Genomic DNA, 14942 nt, shown 5'->3' on the forward strand with positions numbered 1-14942 from the left:
CTACCGAGTAACCATGGGAATAGCATAACTCTACAATCTCCTCAAGTTGGCCATAGAAAGTGAAATCATCAGTTCCTGGCACCGACACTCCACTATTTTGAGTGGTACGTCTTTCGTCACGACTATGTACCAAAATCTTCCCACTGTTAACAATGCAAGCATTGTAGGAGTATGCATTCTGATTGGGCCCGTTTAGTTCTTGATGATTATCCGTTAATATGTTGTGACTAGATTACCACAAGGCTCGGGATCAGAGTCGTACTTAAGATTGTACCATCATTCGCACGAAACTCAAGGTAAGAAAAATGCACCGTGTTGAAATTAGGGTTTAAGCCCCTATGATTGAACTAGCTATGACTCGGTCTTGAATTATTTGTTGAGTGTGAATAATTGTGCTTTACATATTTGAGTTATGTATGCATTAGATGTTGGTTCATATCTGGAAGTGCAGTAAGCATTGGTACGGCCCTATGGCCACTTGAAAAGAGACTGGAGTGTGAGTTACGCATGTCCAACTCTGTATCTGTCTGAACGAAATTAGTGTGGTGTACACTTGGGTGGCCCTATGGTTGCATAAATAAATTGATTATTGATGAGCATTGTTTATAATTATTAGGAAAGTTGTTTAGAATTGTAATATGTTGATTGTCTGTATGCTAGATTGAGTTTTCTTACTGGGCCTTGGCTCACAGGTGCTAAGTGGTGCAGGTAAGGGCAAGGGGAAACTGGACCAGCAATGACTTGGAGATATTTGAGGGCGGTGTGTATATAGGCAGCCTTCTTAACCGCCATGATCGAGATTTCTTTTGGAAAGCTAGGGTTTAGTGGTTTTGCCGCTTAGGGCAGTTGTTATGTACTTCGTTTATTTTTCCTTGTATCAACTTTTAAACTCCTCTTTTTTTTTGGGATCCTGTGTATATATACTAAATCTTTTAATGAAAAGTAGCAAATGTTTAACTAGAAACTTTTATACCAAATTTTAACTAACCTCAACTACATGTTTTAGTCCAAATGACTCTATTAACGAGTTAAGCACAATTTTAAACACACAGTGTGTGACAGTCAGAATCGCGTGATCCGTAAGGGGAAAGACCGGGTAAGCTGTGCAATCCCACACCGCCTGGGGAAGGTCAAGTGTGATGATTCTAAGACTGTGTAGGTATGGGACTACACAGTTGAAGAGGGCTTAAATGGATTGATGGGTACTACTTATATTAACAAGATGTATCTTCTTTTCGGTAGCCCATCACTTGAGAACTCCAAAGTTAAGCGTGCTTGACCTGGGGTAATCTAAGGATGGGTGACCTCCTGGGAAGTTTTCCTAGGAAGTATGTGAGTGAGGACAAAGCACGCTGGAAAGACTCATGTTGGTTTGTAGGGCTAGTCGTCATTCCAGAAAGCAGCCATAGTGACGTGGGGCGTCACAAATGGTATCAAAGCCTTGACCCAGCCGGAAGTGTGGCCGACGTGGACGTCGGGCTCGTAAGGGGGGGTGATTGTGACAGTCAGAATCCTGTGATCCGTTAGGGGAAAGACCAGGTAAGCTGTGCAATCCCACACTACCTGGGGAAGGTCAAGTGTGATGATTCTAGGACTGTGTAGGTATGGGACTACACAGTTGAAGAGGGCTTAAATGGATTGATGGGTATTACCTATATCAACAAGATGCATCTTCTTTTCGGTAGCCCATCACTTGAGAACTCCAAAGTTAAGCGTGCTTGATCCGGGGTAATCTAAGGATGGGTGACCTCCTGGGAAGTTTTCCTAGGAAGCATGTGAGTGAGGAAAAAGCACACTGGAAAGACTCGTGTTGGTTTGTAGGGCCAGTCGTCATTCCAGAAAGCAGCCATAGTGACGTGGGGCGTCACACAGTGTAACGGTCCTGGTTTAGTAGGGCATTAGAATCTATGTGATTTTTGACATGAATGGATCCTTTCGAGTGGTAGTAGCAGAAAAGTCGCAACGGGAAAAAAATACGCGGCTTGGGTCAGCCTAGGGGTATTTTTGGGATTTTTCACATTTTGAGGATATTGGTAAAAGAAAATTAATGGATAGGATAATTATGCTTGATGGATATTAGTTGATAATTTGGAGATTAGTGAGATAATTAATTTAGTGGTGTAATTAGAAGTTTAAGAAAAATGACTGAAATGCCCTTGTGTGTGGTTAATGGGGCAATTGAATGGGAAGGGAAAAATGGCCATTTGACCATACAATTAGTGAAATGACCCAAAAATCTGATGCTCTCCCTCATATCACATTCTAGCGTTTTCTCTCATCTGCTAGCTTTTTCTTCTACACTTCCTCACAAAGAGCTCTCAAGAAACCCATGACCAAATTGCTCCAATTGGCCTAAAGTGTGGGGGATTCTCAAGCTTCAAATTAGGTTTGTGAGAGTAGAGTCCATTTTCTTGTCAAATTCATAATCAAAGCCATAAGAGAGGTAATATTTCTGTACTTATTCTTCATAGTGTTCTTGAGGGTGAGTTTTGGGCTTTGCTGTAATTTTCAAAATTTATGCTTTTAGGTTGTTTAGATGTGTGTATGGGCGTTAGAAATAATCTTAGAACTGTTTTTTGTAGCTTTATTTTAGATTTAGGGTATTGAATTGGGTTGATTTTTGGATTTGGGGGAAAATGAGTTTTAGAAACCCTAAAGTTCCAATTCATGATTTTAGTGTGTGATTGAATGCATATGTTGGATGTATAATTATTTTATGGTCAGATTGCGCTTAAAATTTTGCTGGAAATTGAACTTGGGTCGAGTTTGGGTGCTGGAAAATTGCTGGTGGGAAAGCTAAATTCTGGGTTATGATTTTAGTTCTAAGACACTAGTGTACCACGCCCATGGGGTGTCCATGGGCGACGCGCAACTGCCCTGGAATCCCAAAACATTTAGAGGGTGCGATCACGCTTGGGGACTAATGCGATAGTTCTAGGTGCCCTGAAAAGTTGTTTTTCTGATTTGAGTTAGTCTATTTCAGATTTCTAGCATCTAATTTGAGGACCCATTCGTGGGTTCGAGGGAAGATTCCCCTAGCCTATTAACTGGGATTAGAGGTCCAATTGGTTAGAAGTAATTTCCTAAGTACGTAGTTAGATTTGGTCTCTAATTGGCGTACGGTAATTGTTGTGACTAGGATTTTTGAGAGGCTTGAAAGAGGATCGCACTCAAGGTTGTCTTGTTTCTCTCACTGGAGTTGAGGTAAGAATACTGGCATATGCACATAGAGCAGGCATTGGCCTTCACATTAATATGTAAATGGTTATGACCGAATATTTAGAAATTGAGCTAAGGCTATATACCCTTGTTGCATATTTGTGTTTGTTATGTTTAGTTGTATTGAACTTATTTATGATTGATCAACATGGACCGTATTTGGCTATAATCATTCACAATGTAGGTCGTGATGGTAGGGCCATTATTGGAGTGCGTTATACACCCACTCGACATAGACCATAAACTCGGTGCCTGGTGATGCACCGTGTTCGGCATAGGCCGTGTTAATTTTTTATATGATCAGAATGGATGTGTTTATAATCTACTAATCATGTTAATTGTTATTCATCTTTAAAGTGAGTACTATTATGCCTTATTGGGTTTTCTCGTTGGGTCTTCGCTCATAGGTGCTTTATAGTGCAGGTAAGGGCAAAAGGAATGTAGATCAGCCATGAATTGGAGAGCTTGACGGTGCTGCATACATGTTCGGCCTGCTCGACCTACATGGTTGAGTTATTTGATGGACTTAGGTAAAAGTCTGATTTTCTTCACCTAGGTCGACTTATTTTGAGAACAGTTGTTCTAAATATATTTTGTTTAAATATTTTGGAATCCCATGCAAACTTTTATTATTTCAATGAAAAGGTTTAAATTTTTTAAATCAAATGTTAGCGTTTTAACTTTAAATCTAACTTTTGAGTCCAAATATCTCGTTTAGCGAGTTAAGCACTATTTTAAACAACATGGTGACGGTCTTGGATTAGTAGGGCGTCACACAAAGCTAGATTCTGAAGTTGGTACAACCCAACTTCAAATTTTAGCCTATTAGGAGAATCTATAATATATTATGTATTTACTTATTTATTGTATATATTATGCAAAATTAAATTATTTTAAATAAATTATTATAATAATAAAAAAAATTATAAATTAAATTACAAAAATATATTGAATTTTTAAATACTTTTTATTTTGTTCTAAAAAAATATTTTTATAATTTTATATTTAATAGGTAATTTAAAAAAATTATTCCAATAATTTTATATCAACAAACCACTTTAACTATCGAGTTTATCAGACACTGTAATATTATTTTTTTTCATCTTATAGTACTTTTAAATTATAATTAATTGGACATAATGCCTTAAAGCATGTGTTACTATGAAATTAATAAAATATATTTTATTTAATATAGTTGTCTTTTAAAGATATTATTATTGAATATATATATATAAATATCATAAAATCTCATATTCATAAATGTAGATACAACTGTGTATACGTACGACCCTGATGGAATGACTATGTGATCCTTAGCCATTTATTTCAATAAGGGACCGGACATTTTTTCCTTGGTGGATTTTTGACATTCACACTTGCCCCCAGTCTATAAGGAGGTCTTCAGGCGTTCTTTTAGACTCTTCTCTTCTTCTTCTTTTTTATGTGTGCCATCTTTGTGACATTCACGATGCAAGTGCCTTTCTCCATTTAAAAGATATGGAAAATCATACATCATGAATGGCGATCCTTAGGACTCCTTTGAATTTTAATTAACGCCGATTATTTTTTTATATAGTTCTCATGAATGTCATTGTTGTACAAAACTTTGGGCACCCTACCCCGAAGGGGCCAAAGAAGCATCCTTTGGACAAGGTGGGCTCTTGTGTGGCGCTCTTAAGATGTTGCCTTGGGTGCCTTACACGTATCCAGTGCTTGTCGAATTTCAGAGTGAAGAGTGCTTTAGCGATTCTTTCTTGTAGTTCCTTTGTCTTGTAGTCTCCTTCTCTATTACAAACAAGTCGACTCGACTAGTAATTCTGTTAGTACTTGCCCGTTGATTGATTCCCTTGAAGTATAAGTAATGTTGATAAAAGATCGACCTCTGGCTAAGGCAGAGAATGATCAACTTGCTACCAAGATTCGGGGACTTGAGAAGACTTCCTCTTCATCTAAGAGTAGGAAAAGAGCAGAAGCTAAAGTTCTTATATTGAACAGAATCTTGGCTCTGACTTCTCCTTATTTGGTGGCTGCAATGTTGCTAAGGCTGCCGAACGGAGTGCTTGCGGTAGGAAACCATGAAGTTTTTTTCTGCCCCATCTTTTGCTCCCATATGTGGGCAGCTTCTTTATTCTTACTTTGATTTGGTTGTAACATTGCTTCACTTATTGTACCTGAGAGGTTTTTCCAGATTTCGTGTTTTCTTCATGAGGAACTTTTAACAAGTCCTGCTACGTCCTATGCTTATTTTGTGACAGAACATTATCACTTGTCTTTGTGCACATGGGTCTCTTATCAGCACCTTTTTATTTTGAAAGGGTTCCCTTTGGGACCTCTCTACTGCGTGTGATTCGTGTCTGTTGGTGCACCTTGACTACATGTAAGGATATGTTGGCCCCTTGGGGTCTCGCTATCCTTTTATATATTTTTATGCGTGCGTTTTATTTTTTGCGAGAAGTGTCCTTCTCACCATTAGGCATAGTACTATTTTTGCAAGCGTCTTCTTCGAGACCCTTTTTGCAAGCGTCTTGTTTGAGGCCCTTTTCATAAGTGTCTTCTTTGAGACCCTTTTTAGGTTTTTGAAGTGATCTCCCCTCGGGTCGGGACCCTTATAGGGCGATGGTCCTTGTTAAACCTTGCAAGCACCTATTTTCAAGGCCCTTTTTCCCTTGGTAAGGCCACTCATTCAGTCTAGACTTAGGGATCTCTTTGGGCTCCCCTTTCGTCTTCTACAACATGGTCCCTTTGCAGGATGGGTTTGTTCGTGAAGAGGTCTTTTTAGGGACCTTTTGACTTTCTTAGATTCTATAAGGGTAGTTAGTCCTTATAGATTCAAATTTTGTGTCATAATGTTCACCGCTCTCACATATATGTATTATAAGTACTTTTATATATGTCACAAGGCCAGACGCCTGTTTCGCACTTGGCCAGGCACCTATTGAGGCTCATGAGGCTAGGCACCTATTTTGCACATGGCAAGGTGCCTGTTGAAGATCGCGAGGCTAGGCACCTAATTTGCACATGGCTAGGTGCCTGTTAAGGCTCGCGAGGTTGGACACCTAATTTGCACAAGGCTGGACGCCTGTTGAGGCTCACGAGGTTAGGCACCTATTTTGCACATGGCTAGGTGCCTGTTGAGGTCGGGTCTAATACCTCCTAAGTGGTGGGTGGGATCTTTCTTGCCAAGCACTTTGTTTTTTCATTCTCTCCGATATGCTTTGACAATTCTAGATCTCTAGAATCAGTTGGGCGACTTCTTTGGATCTTTATGGGGGTCAATTGCGATTATTTGATGAATCCTACTAGCTTCTTTTTTGATGCCTTTTTGTAGACCTCTTCCAATTTTAAACTTGATCGGTGACTCCTCTATCACGACGTTCTCTTCTATGAGGAATCTTCAGACGTATTGATAGAAGGGTGATTGGAGGAAGGTTTGCTTCCCTCAACATGCAAGCTCTTATGGCCCTTTTCCACACGTATATACTTTTGTGCTCTTTCGAAGAAGTCATCTAAGTTTGTAACCTCACTCTTTAGCATGTTATCCCATAACTTGCTCCTAGACAAACTCCGGCTGTAATAATCATCTTGAGCTCCGCTTTAGTTGAACTTCCCAAATTTGTTGCCTCCATATTGAACCTGTGGATATAGCTCTTCAGACTTTCATTCTCACCTTGTTTTATATTAGCATGGCTGGTAATTGGCATAACGTAATCACAGACTAAATGGTGTTGCTAAAGAAATTCATCAGAGAATTGCTGCCATGACTTGATTGTTCCTGGCTTTAACATCTTGAACCACTTGTATGCAAATCCTTTAAGTGTAACGACAAAGCAATGGTACTTTGCTCTACTGTTGACCCCCTTTAACCTCATCAAGTTATTGAAGGTGTCTAAGTGATACTTTGGGTCCGTAGTACCCTCGTACGGAGCCATGCGAGACTCTTTGAAGCTGGTGGGGAGTTTCTTAACCTGGATCTCCCTTGTGAAGGGTGAATCATGGTCAAATTCTTCGCCATCTCTGTGCCCCCAAGGTGCAGTGATAATCTTTCCTCGAGGGCTTTGGATTTTGGTGTCTAGTTCCCTCCACTTTTTGCTTAAGGAGTCTTGCGGGTTCTCAAATTGAACCCTTGCTTTGGTTGTGTCCCTCGGGGGAGCTGCGGGGGTGTGGTTTTGACCTCAGACCCTCTCTGGTTAAATTTCTCCCTCAAGTCAGGTGAAGCTTTTTTGGAGGTAGTCTTGGATTCGCACCTCCCGTAGGTGGGGTATGCGCCAGGTTTCACCACTGGTGTGTAATGTTCCTTGCGTTCTGGGTGAGGGGTATAACAAGTGGAGAGCTGTGTTTTGTCATCATCCACGTGTATGGTGGTTTCTCCTCGTGCATGCTTTTTTCTCTTATGCTGGGGAAGGGGCGTGCTTTACCTCCCTTGCAGCAAGTCATTCAACACCTCCTGCATGTCCTCTATTGTGGCTTCCAGCCTTTGATTTTTTATGTGCAACTCGCGTATCTCATTCTTGTAAAAGTGAGTTCTGGAGCTGGGACTCACGGAGTGCATCCACAAACTATTGTCAGGCCTTTGCAAAGAGGGGCATGGATCTCGATGGCCGGAGCTTGGTGCAATTTTTGGTCGAGGAGGAGGGTGCGTACTCAGGCCACCCACACGGGTCGTAGATGGTTCACAATGACCTCCCCTAGGTTGTACAGCCAGGAGTGATACCTCTGTAACGTCCTCCTAATCCAGGACCGTTACACTATGTACTTTAAATTGTGTTAGACTTGCTAATCAAGTCATTTGGTTATAAACATGTGACTAGGGTTAACGTCAAGCATTAGGGTTAAAAATTTTGTTCAAAGGAACTGTTGAATTTTATTTAAAAAGTTTCATACATACATGGGATCCAAAAATATTACAAACAACATTTAAAATGGTGTATATATGTCAAAAGTTACAACTAGCCGACCTAAGCGGCGAAATTGGGGCTACAACCCTAAATCCTCTAAGATATCCTCAGTCGTGGTGGACGAGCAGCCACATATGTACACGCCGCCACCGAAGCTCTCCAACTCATGGCTGGTCAAGCTTTCCTTTTCCCTTACCTGCACCACGTAGCACCCGTGAGCTAAGGCTCAATAAGAAAACTCAACCATGTGCATGAACAGAAAATACATATTTCTATATACTTATCTAGCATGCCCAGTAGCAATAACCTACTCATGCAGACATACAATTACAAATAAATGGTCATTGGGCCATTCTGGGGCCGCTATCATGAGTAGTTGACCATAAAGTCAACCTCGGGGCCCTATGCCCTAGCTATGTGACCATAGAGTCACCTGGGGCCCTCGCCCTTAGCTCTGGGTAACTAGCCTTAGAGCTAGCCAAACACTTTTGTTTTCCAACAACCATTGGGTCGCCCAACGTAATAGTACGTTGCTGATTTGGGCCTAAGCCTTTCGACCAGCGTGCAGTGCGCTATTGCCATCCTTGACTAATAAGTCAACCTTGAACCAGGTATTTGGATACAGAAACAAAAAAAATATATAGATAAGCATACTTCAGACAATACAGGTATGCATACATATTAATTATATAACAACATCAAGTAATTGTAAATGGGGACAAGCCCTAGCTACGCAAACCATGCGAATAATCATATAACACTTAATCAAGTATAGAATATTCAAGTATGTTTAATCAACAAGTGAAACGATAACTTAAACATGTTCATTCTCAGGGGCCCGAGCCCTATTCGTAATTATAATTAGTAGTCGGGCCAAGCCCTAATCACATATATCACGTATTAGGTGTAGTTTTCTTACCTCAGGTCCGAGTATAGCGCAAAATAAGAACAACCCTCGAGCACGATCCTAGTTTTGAGCCCCCTAGTGATAACCTAGTCACAACCATAATATAGGACTCCATTAATAACGAGAAAATAAAGGCTTCTGGACCGAGTCCTAGCCTCTGGGTCGTCGAATTCTACTAAACTGGGTAGTGGAATCGATCCCGAGCCCTTAGGAAATCCCCGTCTCTTAAAACCCACAGTGGCCAAAGCAGCCCAGGCGGGCCACGACTTTCCCTTTAGGAGCGCGGCGCGCCTCCCAGACAGAAGCCTCTAAGGGCCCTGGGTTCGGTTGGGTCGCGTCGCCCCAAGAATAGGGTCGCGACTTGACCCTGCGAACCCATAATTCTTCCATTTTTCCCCAGCCAAACTCAATCAAAACAACCCCAAATCCACCCTAAAACAACAATTCAATCCTCATAACAGATTTAATATCTTTCAAGCAACAAAACCCAACTAAAAACTGGATGAAAAACTCATCAAAACTCATTAATCCACCATTTGAGCTACAATCTCAAGAACACCAAAAACTCTAACAGAATTCAGTAAAAACAGAGGTTGGAACCTTACCCCAACTATGATTTAAGTCCCCCTAGCGGTAGCCAATTGAATTTTCAATTTCAAGCCTTCAATCTCTAAATTTTCAGCCAAAAATCCCTTAGTTCCTCAAGCAATTCACTTAGAAAATGAAAGAGAATGAGGGAGAGAGAGAGAGGATCGGTTGAGTGAGTTGCTACAAGTGTTTGTTGTGTTTTTGTCTTGTTTCCTTAAGGATTAAGTTACTTAAGCTAATCTTGAGGCTCGGGGTACCAAAAACGTCCCCAAAGGCAAAATGGTCAAAATCCCCGGCTTTCCCTCCTAATCTCACTAACTCCAAATATATCCTCAATTAGACATTTCCATTTCCCGATCACCCGATATTGAGCTCGATACCCAAAATACCCCTTGACTCGCCCTGAGTTAGGTATTGGGTCCCGTTGTGATTTTTCCGCTAACTTGCCCCCTAGGATCGTCTCGTGCCGAGTAACCCAAATAAACCCACATAATAATGCAGTCTCTCACATTTATGCACATATATACAATTATGCCCATAACGGGCCAAATTACAAAAATTACCCTTCTAATAAGAAACGGGCCCACATGCATATTTAATATTCCTAAACATGCATAACTAGTTATATTATCATATTACTCACATAATCACATAATCATACACACATATATCATATAAGCATATAGGTCCATATATTGCCATCCTGGCCCCCTAATCAAGGCCCTAAGCCTTATTAGGTAATTTGGGACATTACAACCTTCTTCTCCTCTCCAGAGGTTGGATGTTCCTCTGGCATATCTCCATTCTCAGGTGGTGGAGGGTCACTTCTGGAGGCTTTTAGTTGGCCTCCGTCAAGGTGGATCTCTACATCTTGAGATTATTGTAGGCATTTTGAATGCCTTGGCATTTTTTCTTGTCAAAATTGATGGAAGAGCAATGCCTTGATAGTTGTCCTTCCCATAGACGACGCCAAACTGTTGATGGTGAGAACTCATCAACCAAGTTAGATCCGAAAACTTATGAGCTTAACAGTAAACAAAGAGTTGTAAAAAAGCGTCGAAGAACTTAGCACTACACCAAACACCCATTACCATAACACATGATTATAATAGAATTTAAAAAGAGTTATTGTAAGTGAAAAAAATTTCAGGTGGCAACTTAAAATAAGGTACTGCCAAATGACTTAGCTTTTTTTTACTTAACTTTTTTTTACTGAACTTTTTTCAACCCGTGTACCCATTTCCCCGATACCCATTTCCTCAATCATTCTTCGGTCTTCCCCTTCCTGGTCTCTCAGTCCCTTCAATCTTCAATCGTTCTTCGTCTTTCCATTCCTGGTCCGTTCGTGGTCTATCTCTCTCGGTTTCCCGTAGACTCGGTCTCTCTCTCGGTCTCTCAGTTTCCGTTCGTGGTCCGTTCGTAGCTTGCTCTTGCAGGTCAGCCCTCTTGCATGTCTTCCCATAGCTTGTTTTGTTTTTGTTATTGCAATGTGGATTTTGTGTAGATTGTTGCTCTGTTTTATCGGACATTTGTTTCTAATCTGCATTTCTTCTGCATTTCTTCAGTCTTGCAGGTCCCGTAGCTTGCTCTTGCAGGTCAGCCCTCTCTTTGTACCAAGTTCTCCTTTGCTCTATCAATGGAGGAGCCTCTTCTATTCTGAGAAATACCTCATACCCACCAGCTTTTTCACTCATTCTCAGGTACACAAATTAGGCACCTTTACTGTATTTTTTAACATTCTGTTTTCATGAAGCTTGATACTAGTGCTTCAGCAACAAACAATTTTTATTAGCTTGTTACTGGGGTGCTCTTTATCCATTTGATAAAACATATATAGTTTTGTTTTTTTCTTTCTTTCGTATTCGTTGTGCTTTCACTATCAGTTTGTCTACTTCTGTTAGCTACATATAATCTGATCTATACATATTTATGTAAGGTGTGTGGAATTAAACTTACTTTTGAATTTTAATTATTAATAATGTTTCAGAAAATGGGTTTTGTTTTATATCTGTTTCTTTACTTATTATTATTGGGTCAATAATTTGTTTAAGTTCAGTACTTCACTGAATCACTGATCAGTCTTTCTGAAAAAGAAAGCAGATTTTCATGCTGCTCTTACAAGTAAGGTATATATATATAAATATTTTCTTTATTAGCTTACTAGTTAATTAATATTTCTTATATGACTTTTTTGTGGGGCTATAAGCTACATCCTGATTGGCGTTCTAGCTAATGTAGTACATAGTTTATAAGCTGAAATAACATTTAAAGTATGCTGAAGCAAAAGATACATTATTTATATTTGTTTACTGATCTATGCATGCAAAAGCTCCCATTTTAGAACCTAGTTATGCATCACGAGTGGAATTTTGATAAGATCCACATGTCCCCTCATCATTAAGGGAATGTATGAAAACAAAAGGCATTTCAGCATTAAGCCCATCTTTAAAAAGAAATTTTGATCCCTGTAGTTTCATAAAACCCATTTCAGCATTCCATCCTCCATCCCAATCTGTAGTTTCATAAAACAATACCTGGTCATAATCATATTGGAATAATCTTACTACATCAGGAGTACAGCTATTGCTTATGGTTAAATAGTTTGATGACATTTCCTAGTCATGATATGGTGCTTATGGTTAAACAGTTTGATGACATTTCATGTTGATCAAGAATAATTGAAATTAGAGCATATGCATATAGTCCATGATTTATTACATGAAGATCTTAAAATAGGTATTTTAAAACACTATTGATGTCTTGTGCCAGCAAAATAGTACAAAATGCCCCATAACAGACCAATTGCAATTGAAATTGTGAAAGGCAAAAAAAAAAAACATAAGTTTATAGCCTCAGCATTTGGTAATGCTTACAATAGGAAACCTCTGCATCTGCATTTAGTATACTGTTTCATACTGAAGTCACTGAACCATGAATGGCTCATATCATTGATGTTTCATTTCATTTCCATGTATAAATGAGAATACAACTCTTCTTTTTCCTGTGCTTATATCAGTGTTTGGTTGTTCTACTAAAAGTTCTCTGTCATTGTTAATTATAAAGTTCCATAATTTTGATAATGATTGTAAAACTAGTCTCAAAAACAATAAAAAAATGGATATAAATCTTTTGCAAAGTAAAAGAGAAATCACATCTGTAAAAACGAGCTTGTGTGAGACTAAATATGCTGATATGTATGTTGAGTCTACTTTGCTAAAGTTTATTTTAAGATTTTGGTATCAATATCAACTTTGACGAAGTGGGTGAGTTCAAATAATAAAAAAATGCAGGGGTCAAAACATGAGATTCTCAATAGTGTGCGAGTTATTAATACATCTGCTCATCAATTTTTTCTAGGGCTTATTGGTAGCAGTAATAACACTCCCATGAAATGTTGCAGAGCCTAATTTCCTCATTAAACTTGGATTCTCGCAGGTAAAACCACAATGATAAAACTTGAATACTAATAAAACAGTCCCAACATGGACAAATTACTCATCTAGTTAATTTTCATAACACTGATCAAAGTTACATATGAACAAACATGGAAAACCACAAGGTTTATTTTTTAAAAGAAGGATTAATAAAGAAATAATATAAGATAAAACCACTGTTGTTACATTTATTTGATATTCCAACTTTTATTTTTGGTTGTTTGAGCTTGCTTGCCATGTTTTTTAGTTTGTTAGTTTATCATACATGCTTGTTTAATATCTATTGACAAATTTTAATTTTGTATTAATCTTTTAAGTATTGATTATATTCTTTAGGTTGGGGATCGAATTGGCAAGGAGCATTGCAAAGGTAATTTGCAAGAGGTACGGAATTTGTTCTTTTAACTCTTATTATTAATATCTTTAAAATGTTAGAGGAGTTTGAATATCTTAAATATTCATCCATAGAAAAGTAGGTTCTGAGATTAAAATTGTGTGCTACGGTGATAACGGAAGGTTGAAAACTTGTGTGTATTAGAGAAGTAGGTTCTGGAAAATTTGTTTGTGTGCTGCGGTGATATAAGGAAGAAAACTTATTGTGTGTTGTTTGAATTTTTTGACTTGGTATTGATAGATGGTTAGGTCAGCTTTTATATGTATAGATTAGATTTTTCATTATATGTATAGATTAAATTTTTCATTTAGTCATATTTTTTTCATTATTTCCATATGTATAGATTAGATTTAATGGCCACAACCCAAGCTAAAATCTTGTCTTTGATCCAAACCCAATTAGTTAGTGGCTACCATTTTAGAATCTGATTTTTAAATTAAAAACAACACTAGAATCTCTTGAAAGCTTAATGAAACTAAAGTACTAGAAATTAGTAATAGATTTAGACCAAGAAATCTTTAGTGGGACTAAGAATCATGGTACTAGAAAATCAAGTAACTGCTATAACATACAATTAAAAATCTCAGCACTAGAACAATCAAAACCATTTGAGCAATAAGGAATGAATTTTAATAGGTAAAAAAAGAAAAAGAGAATATATAAACTTTAGAATGAATGAATCACTGAGATGATCTTATCATTGATTCACTATAGCATCTGGTTATCATTATAGCATATATATAATTAGTCATCATGATTTGTCCTACACGTGATGCATAAATTAAAGCAAGGCTTTTGGAATGATTATTCATTGGAATTTAGAGTGTCCCACTAAAACAATTCCAATTAGTACTAATATTAAGGCTAATTCTTAACCAAATCCATTTAAAAAATCTGCTTTCAAAATAATAGAAAAAAGAAACAATATCTCATGATAGTAAATTAGTTTCCTACCAGAATATTTCCTTCTCTTGTTAAAAAAAATTGACAGTTCCTCCATCCCTATTGCCAATAAACTATTGATTTAGTTCTTTCTATAAAATGACATGAAAATAAAAACATCAGTGGACAGTTGAAGCTAAAAAAAATAACCTACTATTATTATTCTTCATGAAAGTGAACCTTTTAAATAGCAGGGGGCACTAAAATGTCTTCGATAAACAACCAGCCAAGAAGAAACAAAGATAGAGACTATGAACCATACTTGAAACTCGTTTAATCATAACTTGCAAGCTAGCTTCTCAAGTCCCATCCTCAATTTTCTGAAATTAGAAAGATTATACAGAAACAATTAGAAGAAAATAACTATACTTAACTTTCTTTGATAATATTTTCTCTAATTAATCCACTAGACAACTACATACAAATATATTAAAGCATTAGATCATATATAAATCTTTATGATTACAATTATTATATTAAAACTACATATTCATGCTATTTTAGATCATATAGCTATAAACCCAGCTACACAATTTATCATCTCTTTATGCTTTCTTTAGTTC

Source organism: Humulus lupulus, chromosome 6 (genome assembly GCF_963169125.1).
Source record: "Humulus lupulus chromosome 6, drHumLupu1.1, whole genome shotgun sequence".
Classification (NCBI taxonomy): Eukaryota; Viridiplantae; Streptophyta; class Magnoliopsida; order Rosales; family Cannabaceae; genus Humulus; species Humulus lupulus.